Genomic DNA, 9,281 nt, shown 5'->3' with positions numbered 1-9,281 from the left:
AAAGCCCTACTGTCAAGCAGTCATATAATTAGTGTTTGGGCGCCCTGTCAATAATCCCCGAAATGTTTACGGTCTTTAATGCTTCATGTATGGCTTTATCACGCACCGTGTCCAACTTTGGGACATTGTTGGGGTAAAAAAGTTAGTTGCCTTATGACACTCTAAATCTTCAATATAAAATAGAAGTACGTACTATTGCTTTAACACAAAAAGACCTAGTTATATATATATCCTAGTCCGGCACGGTGGTACACTAGGGTTCGGTGCATTCCTGTACAGACAACGGTAAAGGGGTATTAAGGCTTGAAATCATGTTTAGTCAGTCAACTTCATTGACTTCTTTCACGTACAGATTTTTGAAGCTCCCGCACATGCCGTGCGCTGCCAATTAAGTCCCATTGCCAATAAAGGGAGTCAGCGTTCACTACTGTTGCGTAACTCCTGGCAATCGATATTTAGAACGCTCAATAATCCATCCCCCACTGTACATGCAGGTAGGTTCAGTCGGTGAAAGATAATCGATATAATGAACACGTCTTGAAAGAATTACGTCTTTATGGATTAGGGAAACAGCGCTATCTGATCGGACGGTGTAAATATACAATGTGTACATGTAGGATGCAGTCAGTCCCTTAATACAGATGTACGTGTACATACTGTACGCACCGTACCGAGTGAGCCGACCCTGAAAGTTTGTATTTTCTACGACCACCGCACACAGATATACGTACATAGATGGTTCTGGCGGTAATGTGGAAGAATACAGTCGACTCTCGTTATAACAAGGTCGATGGGACTAGCCAAATTACCTCTTTATTACCTCTTCTTTTTGTTATGAAAGGACAGCGAAACAAAGAAACACAAAGAGACCCTGAGATTTGGGACCTCAGAATTTGCTTTTTATAAGCAGAACCTCTTTATAAAAGTGCTCTTTATAATAATTATAATGAGAGTCGACAGTATTGTGCAATTGTTATTGCACCTGGATAACACACACGATATGACAAGGCAAATATCGGTGCAGAAGCACGGAGTTATTTATTTGCTCCATGATCGGTGCGGTCATCGAGGGGTGATCGACCATCGGTCTCCGTATAGATCTAGAACGCATGGATTCATTAGCTCTCTGATCTATTATTAACACAATTCCTCCATGGTTAAAACAATCATCGGACTATACCGTGCAAGTACGCTGTTCACCGGTGAGTGTTTGTTTACTACAAATACATAAATTAATTTTTCAAACTTTTTTCAAACTCGACTAGAAGAAACTCTTGTATGTCTGTACACGTACACGAACTTGTCCGTGTGGATTGCACAATGGACTACCGGGATCAGTCATTCGCAACAAATCTTAAGGGTTGTTCCATTCTAGACGATGTTCGCCGTACTCGATAATAATTTACTAAAAGATAAATTCTTCAATTAGACAATCATGATTGTTACTTTCTTTCTTTCTTTTTTGGAAGGGGGGAAGGGTAATGGTTAACTGCAGCAAAAAATTGTAAGCGTTATGATCAATACCGCAAAATCGACAGGCATTTAATAATCGTTCAATCGTGGCATTTTTATATTCGCGTCGTTTCCACTCTATAAGTGCGTTAAAACATTGACCCCATTCACAAAATTTGTTTTCCTCTAAATGTCTATACATAGCGGCTCTTGATAGACCGAGATTCATCATTAAGTTCTCCCAAGGTCGCTCACACTCTCCATTTTTACCAGAGTAAAAACATTTTTTCACAAGATTTCCAGCTAGTCGGCTTAATTGGCACTCTGTTGGTGTGGCCTGCATTTTGCTTTTATTATTCACTGTTTGCATACTGCTTTGAATGAATACATATGATAGTCTTGGTCATTTCAAACGTTTGACATTCATCTTTGTCCTCTACTCCAGTTCAAGTCTCCCTTTGTCCGCTATTCTGGTTCAGGTCTTCCTCTGTCCGCTATTCCATCTAGGGGATGGGCTGACCCCTTTGTCCAATATTCCAGTTCATGTTTTCCCCTTGTCCACTATTCCAGTTCCAGTCTTCCTCTGTCCAATATTCCATCTAGGGGATGGGTTTCCCCTTTGTCCAATACATTTTTTAGACCCATCCCTTGTCCGATAAAACTTACACACGCCCATGCGCTCTTTTATTATGCTAACATCATCCATCGATATGCTAATTGGTTTCATTGATATGCTAATGAGTCCATTGTCTTTGTGCATTATGCATAAAATTATTTTGTCTTGTCCGATGAAGACCCTACTCACTACTCAAATCGTCGATCGTACCACGATCTGACCTATCTCAGTTTTTGCCATTTCGAAAAAAACGCGTTTGAAGTTGGGCCTATTTTGCATCCACTCTTTCAGCCAGAACACTAATTTTTGTTGACTCAGTTTTTATATATAATAAAGTTGGATAGTTGAATTATGATTTTAAAATGTTTCTAAGGCAAAAACTCATCATCACCAGGTGAAAAATAGGCGCGAAATCCATAAGTCACTTCGTGAAAATTTCATTTTCATATTTCATGCGCGCGAACGGCGACCAATCTAGATAGGTCACTTCGTGAAAATTTAATTTTCATTTTTCATGCGCGCGAACGGCGACCTATCCAGATAGGTCACTTCGAGAAACGAACAATTTCGATTTCTCTGTAGCTGATAGTGACTTATGTCATATGCGCATGCGCGCGCGCGAACCTCTTCACGTTAAGTCATATGGAGGTTCGTTGCAATCTGTTGTTTTTTATATTAACATTATTGTTATTAGAGATTAATAAGCTCTTACAAATTAAAACGCTGTTATAGTGAAGGAAATATATACGGGGTGCATAGAAACTTGTTGAATACATTGTGTATACCTCCTAGTAATAATTCTTGAACGAATTCATTGTAAAGGTGTACTTTTATTCCATTATTTTGTTATTCTTATTCTGTAAAAAAATCAAGAAATAAAATCCGTGGACAAAACAGGTATTTTGTTTACACAAGACTCACAAGTTCAAGTTACACTGAAACAGAACGATAAACGTACATGTACACTCTCATAATCTTCAAATCTTTGTTTTCTATTTTTTTTATTCTTCAAAGTGTGCTTTCTCATTATTTAAACCTATTATTCCCTAAAAACAGCAGTTTTCTGCAGATACTTTGTAAAATCCTCCCCCTTAAAAAAATATGATATATCTCAATGACATACATACATAATGACATACATTTAAAAAAAATCGGCTGCATTTTAATTAACAATGCTCAAAACGTCAAAATTGAATGTAAATAGGATGTTTAGTCGCGTTAATACAATGAAGATTTTGGTTTTTTTGAGAATCGACTATCAGAACAGGCCATATTTAAGGGCCACTCAAGGGATAGAAAAAAGTAAATCGAAACACAAATTAATTATGTAGAAAGACATGTACTGCCTTGATGTTTGAACTGGGACTGACCATAATCAAAACGAAAGCATGATGCAGGTCTGTTGTAAAGGGTTCAACAGAGAGGCATTGCAGAGAGTTGTTCTCAGCAATCTTTCAAATTTAAAAATAAGGGCTTTACTTGAAACGTTCTTAGCAATGAATTTCCTTTATTTGTTCTTAATTACTGTTTTTAGTTTTTAGTTTTACTATAGGTGCATAAATGAAATAGTGCGAGAACTGACAATAAAAGAGGTATCTCTTAATATTTCAAGATAAGTCTGGCATTAGTGAAGGATGTAGATCAAAGGTGATAACAGTGACGGCTAAGGAACAGCTCCTGGTTCAAAGATTGTGGAGTTACAAGCACAACACATCGAAAATCTGGAGTAATACACACAAAAAAGAATAGAAATACATTCACTCAACATTTTATCGGCAATCAGTAGTCGCCCTTTGTTTTAAGGCTGAGCATTTTCCCGTTACATTCCGAGGCAGACTGTGGCAGGTGGTTCATGCATTCAGTAATCAATACTTTTTTATTAATTTAAATTCAGAATCTCTTCTTTTAATATTGTTACGAACCCAGAATGCTTGATTATGGAAATCTAGCGCCCTCTGGATTCACTCTGTCCATGAAGTACACAATCTTCTTGTTGTCTTTAGCTGTTCCCTTATTTTACCTAATTATCGTAAATTGCCAACTTGCACTTTTATTCCCAGGGTCTCTTACCAAGCACAGCGCATGATGCAATACCACGCGCGCTACTGCATGCATTATTCATGTAGCGATGTACATGTGCGCGACTGACCACACCTCCCTTTGCCCCAGCGAGCTAAGTTCCTTTCCCCATAGCATGCGTGCTTTGGCGTTCTCCGAGAGACTGCTCAGCGGCACGGAGCATTTCTCTCCCCCGTGTGTTACCCATGAACACTAACTGGAGTTCTCGGTCCAGTTTTCCAGTCCCGTACTTAGCTCGAGGGAATGGAATGTTACCTTGCGTGGTCGCGTAGCTGGGCGTGGTAAGACATCCTGCGGTGTCAATAACCTGTGACACAGTAACCTTTTAGCTTGTCACTCACTCCATCAAGGTTGCTCGAGATGTTGCGTAAACACTTTTGCACTCTGATCTAACTATTTGCACACATCTATCTCTGTATTTGCACACTTCTCTCTCCATGTTTTTCCTTATGTAAATGCACACGTTTCTAGTCTCTTGCACTAGGCACTCTTAGTAAACCATGTGACTAGTCATGTGACCCTTAGACATGGAAGATTACTATTGGTTAATTCCTAAATCAGTGCTCATGCATTATTTAATCCCGAGACTTCTACTGCCTATAAATACCGGAGGTTTTCCTCACTTTCGGCAGTGCGGCGAACCACGAAACCAATGTAGTGCGAACGAACCCTAAACCCAAAGTTGTGCGGCGAACTTATATGTTGTGCGGTAAATCGTATGATGTGCGACGAACTCGACTCTGACAGACCGATTGTTGTGCGACTCTTGTCACTACGAAGCATCGGCCTCCCTCGGTGGTTGAGGCGCGGTGAAGTAATAGTGCAATCACTAGTACTAGTGTTATTATGAAGCATCCTTCTCCTAGATCCCTCGAGGAGTGTGTAGAAGCTGGTGAAATAGTAATACACTAGTCCCAATGGTGCTGTGCGGTTTCGAATGGCCATTGGACTGCTAGTCTTAGCTTGAACATGTTGTGCGGTTGTCTGGTGTTCTAGCCCAGCCAGAGCTAGTTCATCCCCGTCACCACAGCGGACCGCTCCCGATGTGGTCAGCCGGCTCCCCGTAGCCATTCCCCCCGTAGTTCAGCTATGCTAGCCCGGTCTTGTCATAAAAACACTATCCTTGGTGCATAGTGCCTCGATTGACCTTGGATACCCGATACGCCACATGCACACTTTGGTTCGAACTGTAGTGCGGCCTGGTACACTTGCTGGCCCCGTCCAGTTACCGTTGCCTCCCGGTCACCGTAGCGGACCGCTCCCGCTTCGGTCTGGCCGTCGATAACCCGTACCGTGCCGGTGCCCACTCAGTTCGTATTGGTTGACATGGTTTTGCCATAGTACATAGTACATGTATGTATAGACTTTGTAGACACCAACCTGTTATCTCTATAACGCTACCAAAGACTATCAAAAGCAGAAACCCTATAGGTTGATGAAATCTAACAAAGTTATGTAAAGTGAAGAGATGAATAAATCAGTGTATTGACATGTGTGACTGTCACCCCAAATCTCTGTTTCCCTCCAACTTATTGAATTATTGTTGACTCTAATAATGTTTCATGAACTGCTATTAGGGAACGCAACAATATAGTCGACATGGAAAATCAATATAAAACAATTACAGTTTGTTGAAGGGAATTATTGATAAATCATTCAGAATGTGTTAAATGTCTGGTGTCTCTAACCTTGCAGTCTGTGTCTTTTTTTTAGATTTTCACATGTTTTGCAATATGAACTAAAACAAATCATAGCAACTGAATTTGCAGTTCACCCCATTTATATTCTCTTTGTTATTTGCATTGACTTTAGAATTGTAGCAAGACTGGAGTACTAAATAAACATTTAAAAAGAGAGAAACGAAGCACAAAACGTAAAAACGAAGAACAGACGCAATGCTTTTTTTGATCTGAGCCGGGCAGTATAAAACCAAAATAATAAGCAGCAAAAGTATAACCTTTATGTTAAAAAATGCTTACATTCATGCTCCAGGAATCGATCACTTTCCTTTCAACGAAGCGTTTTCAAAACTTCATTCAATTATGTAGACGAATGGTGATCTGTATAAATTTTTGGCTGCAATTAACCACTGAGACATCCACATTCTGTAACACAAACAAACCAAACCAATCACGAATCATAATATTCAAAAAGCAACCTTAGTTTGGCCCTTTTATTGAATAAATATTTTCCCGAAAGGACAGTCAGTGAATCAACGTAAATATCAACCGAGATGTCATTAAAAAGCATTAGTTCGGAATCGAACCCCACTCAAGTGTTATTCTGACTGATTAAACTACCCACTATACCGTCTACACTACAGTACGCCAATAGGCTAATGAGTGTAGGATTTTGGGCTATTATACACACGAGTCTCTGCAAAACATGTATTTAGACAAAGCCCAACACGAACATATTGCAATACGAGTATCAAAATACAGAAGGAATATACTGTTGCGTTCCCTAATAGCAGTTCATGAAACATTATTAGAGTCAACAATAATTCAATAAGTTGGAGGGAAACAGAGCTTTGGGGTGACAATCACACATGTCAATACACTGATTTATTCATCTCTTCACTTTACATAACTTTGTTAGATTTCATCAACCTATAAGGTTTCTCCTTTTGATAGTCTTTGGTAGCGTTATAGAGATAACAGGTTGGTGTCTACAAAGTCTATACATGTACTATGTACTATGGCAAAACCATGTCAACCAATACGAACTGAGTGGGCACCGGCACGGTACGGGTTATCGACGGCCAGACCGAAGCGGGAGCGGTCCGCTACGGTGACCGGGAGGCAACGGTAACTGGACGGGGCCAGCAAGTGTACTAGGCCGCACTACAGTTCGAACCAAAGTGTGCATGTGGCGTATCGGGTATCCAAGGTCAATCGAGGCACTACGCACCAAGGATAGTGTTTATGACAAGACCGGGCTAGCATAGCTGAACTACGGGGGGAATGGCTACGGGGAGCCGGCTGACCACATCGGGAGCGGTCCGCTGTGGTGACGGGGATGAACTAGCTCTGGCTGGGCTAGAACACCAGACAACCGCACAACATGTTCAAGCTAAGACTAGCAGTCCAATGGCCATTCGAAACCGCACAGCACCATTGGGACTAGTGTATTACTATTTCACCAGCTTCTACACACTCCTCGAGGGATCTAGGAGAAGGATGCTTCATAATAACACTAGTACTAGTGATTGCACTATTACTTCACCGCGCCTCAACCACCGAGGGAGGCCGATACTTCGTAGTGACAAGAGTCGCACAACAATCGGTCTGTCAGAGTCGAGTTCGTCGCACATCATACGATTACCGCACAACATATAAGATCGCCGCACAACTTTGGGTTTAGGGTTCGGTCGCACTACATTGGTTTCGTGGTTCGCCGCACTGCCGAAAGTGAGGAAAACCTCCGGTATTTATAGGCAGTAGAAGTCTCGGGATTAAATAATGCATGAGCACTGATTTAGGAATTAACCAATAGTAATCTTCCATGTCTAAGGGTCACATGACTAGTCACATGATTTACTAAGAGTGCCTAGTGCAAGAGACTAGAAACGTGTGCATTTACAAAGGGAAAACATGGAGAGAGAAGTGTGCAAATACAGAGAGAGATGTGTGCAAATAGTTAGATCAGAGTGCAAAAGTGTTTACACAACATCTCGAGCAACCTTGATGGAGTGAGTGACAAGCTATGTCACAGGTTATTTACATCACAGGATGTCTTACCACGCCCAGCTACGCGACCACGCAAGGTAACATTCCATTCCCTCGAGCTAAGTACGGGACTAGAAAACTGGACCGTGAACTCCGGTTAGTGTTCATGGGTAACGCACGGGGGAGAGAAATGCTGCGTGCCGCTGAGCAGTCTCTCGGAGATCGCCAAAGCACGCATGCTATGGGGAAAGGAACTTAGCTCGCTGGGGCGAAGGGAGGTGTGGTCAGTCGCGCGCATGTACATCGCTACATGAATAATGCATACAGTAGCGCGCGTGGTATTGCATCATGCGCTGTGCTTGGTAAGAGACCCTGGGAATGAAAGTGCAAGTTGGCAATTTACGATAATTAGGTAAAATACAGGAACTATAAAAGACAACAAGAAGATTGTGTACTTCATGGAAAGAGTGATCCAGAGGGCGCTAGATTTCCGTAATCAAGCATTCTGGGTTCGTAACAATACTTACAGACGTTTACAGAATCAGAAACTCGGTTGAAACTTGCTAGTTTCGTTCAGCCATCAAACGACATGTGTACGCCGCCGTTGTTTTTGATAACGCTAAAGACTTGACCCTGGTAACTCAATTTCATAAGAAAGTGATAGGGGCCACATTAAGTCCAGGTACCAGACTCTATAAGTCACTTCGTGGAAAACTGACAGCGTTGTTTACGCGTTTCACGAAGTGACCTATCTCGATGCGTCAGTTCGTGAAAATGATAATTTAGCATTTTGTAGCGATAGGTCAACATTTTTAATTAGCTGAATCAGCTTAATTAGCTAATTAGGCCACTTATGAATTTGAAATTTTCAGAAAATAAAGATTTCATCATGCATAACCAGAATATGCTAAAAACCCAAATTCGTCAAAAATTCAGATAGGTCAGATCGTGGTACGATCGACGAAATATTCACAACTTAACTAGCCAAAAAAATAGTTCTAACTCAGCAAACGATGTAGCTCTAAGTTATATTTGCAGTGTTATTTGTTTTATACAGGGAATGGTAAATATAAAAGATTTAAGGACCAAATGCATCTTTATGATCGGTAGATGGCAAATTTGGGGCAAGGGAAGGATATTGTATCGGTCTACTGCGTTTTTATGAGGAAAAACTTGCAGAGGGTAAAACATGAACCCCAGCTTTTATATTCAAACGAAACTACTGGATACACAAGCATAAATATTGTACACAAGCTACTGTATTTACATCTGCACTGTATGGTAAACGAACTGAACTAGTGAAGTTGAGCAACACGATTCTTTTGGTGAACTGGACAAGTTAAAAAAAAAAAATTGTTTGAGGTTCCTTTATGAAACGAAAAAAAACCCCCAAATCGGTTCTGATATGTATGAGGTATAGTAAAACAAATATAATATGGTTTATTTCGGATGGTCAGCCGATATTA

General features: G+C 40.8%; 1 long non-coding RNA gene across 1 annotated transcript; it reads right to left on the bottom strand.

Moving 5' to 3' along the window:
* Nucleotides 1–3,073: 3,073 nt before the first annotated feature.
* LOC119736234 lies at nt 3,074–8,412 on the bottom strand. The gene is made up of 3 exons (XR_005272291.1): nt 8,343–8,412; nt 6,127–6,252; nt 3,074–3,789 (listed from the first exon to the last, which is right to left on the bottom strand). It is a non-coding gene; the product is annotated as an uncharacterized LOC119736234 (long non-coding RNA).
* Between the last annotated feature and the right edge of the window lie 869 nt (nt 8,413–9,281).

The sequence above is a fragment of the Patiria miniata genome, unplaced genomic scaffold (assembly GCF_015706575.1).
Source record: "Patiria miniata isolate m_02_andy unplaced genomic scaffold, ASM1570657v1 HiC_scaffold_29, whole genome shotgun sequence".
NCBI classification, from domain to species: domain Eukaryota; kingdom Metazoa; phylum Echinodermata; class Asteroidea; order Valvatida; family Asterinidae; genus Patiria; species Patiria miniata.
Note: the sequence above shows the minus strand (reverse complement) of the source record. Positions and strands in the feature narration are given on the sequence as shown.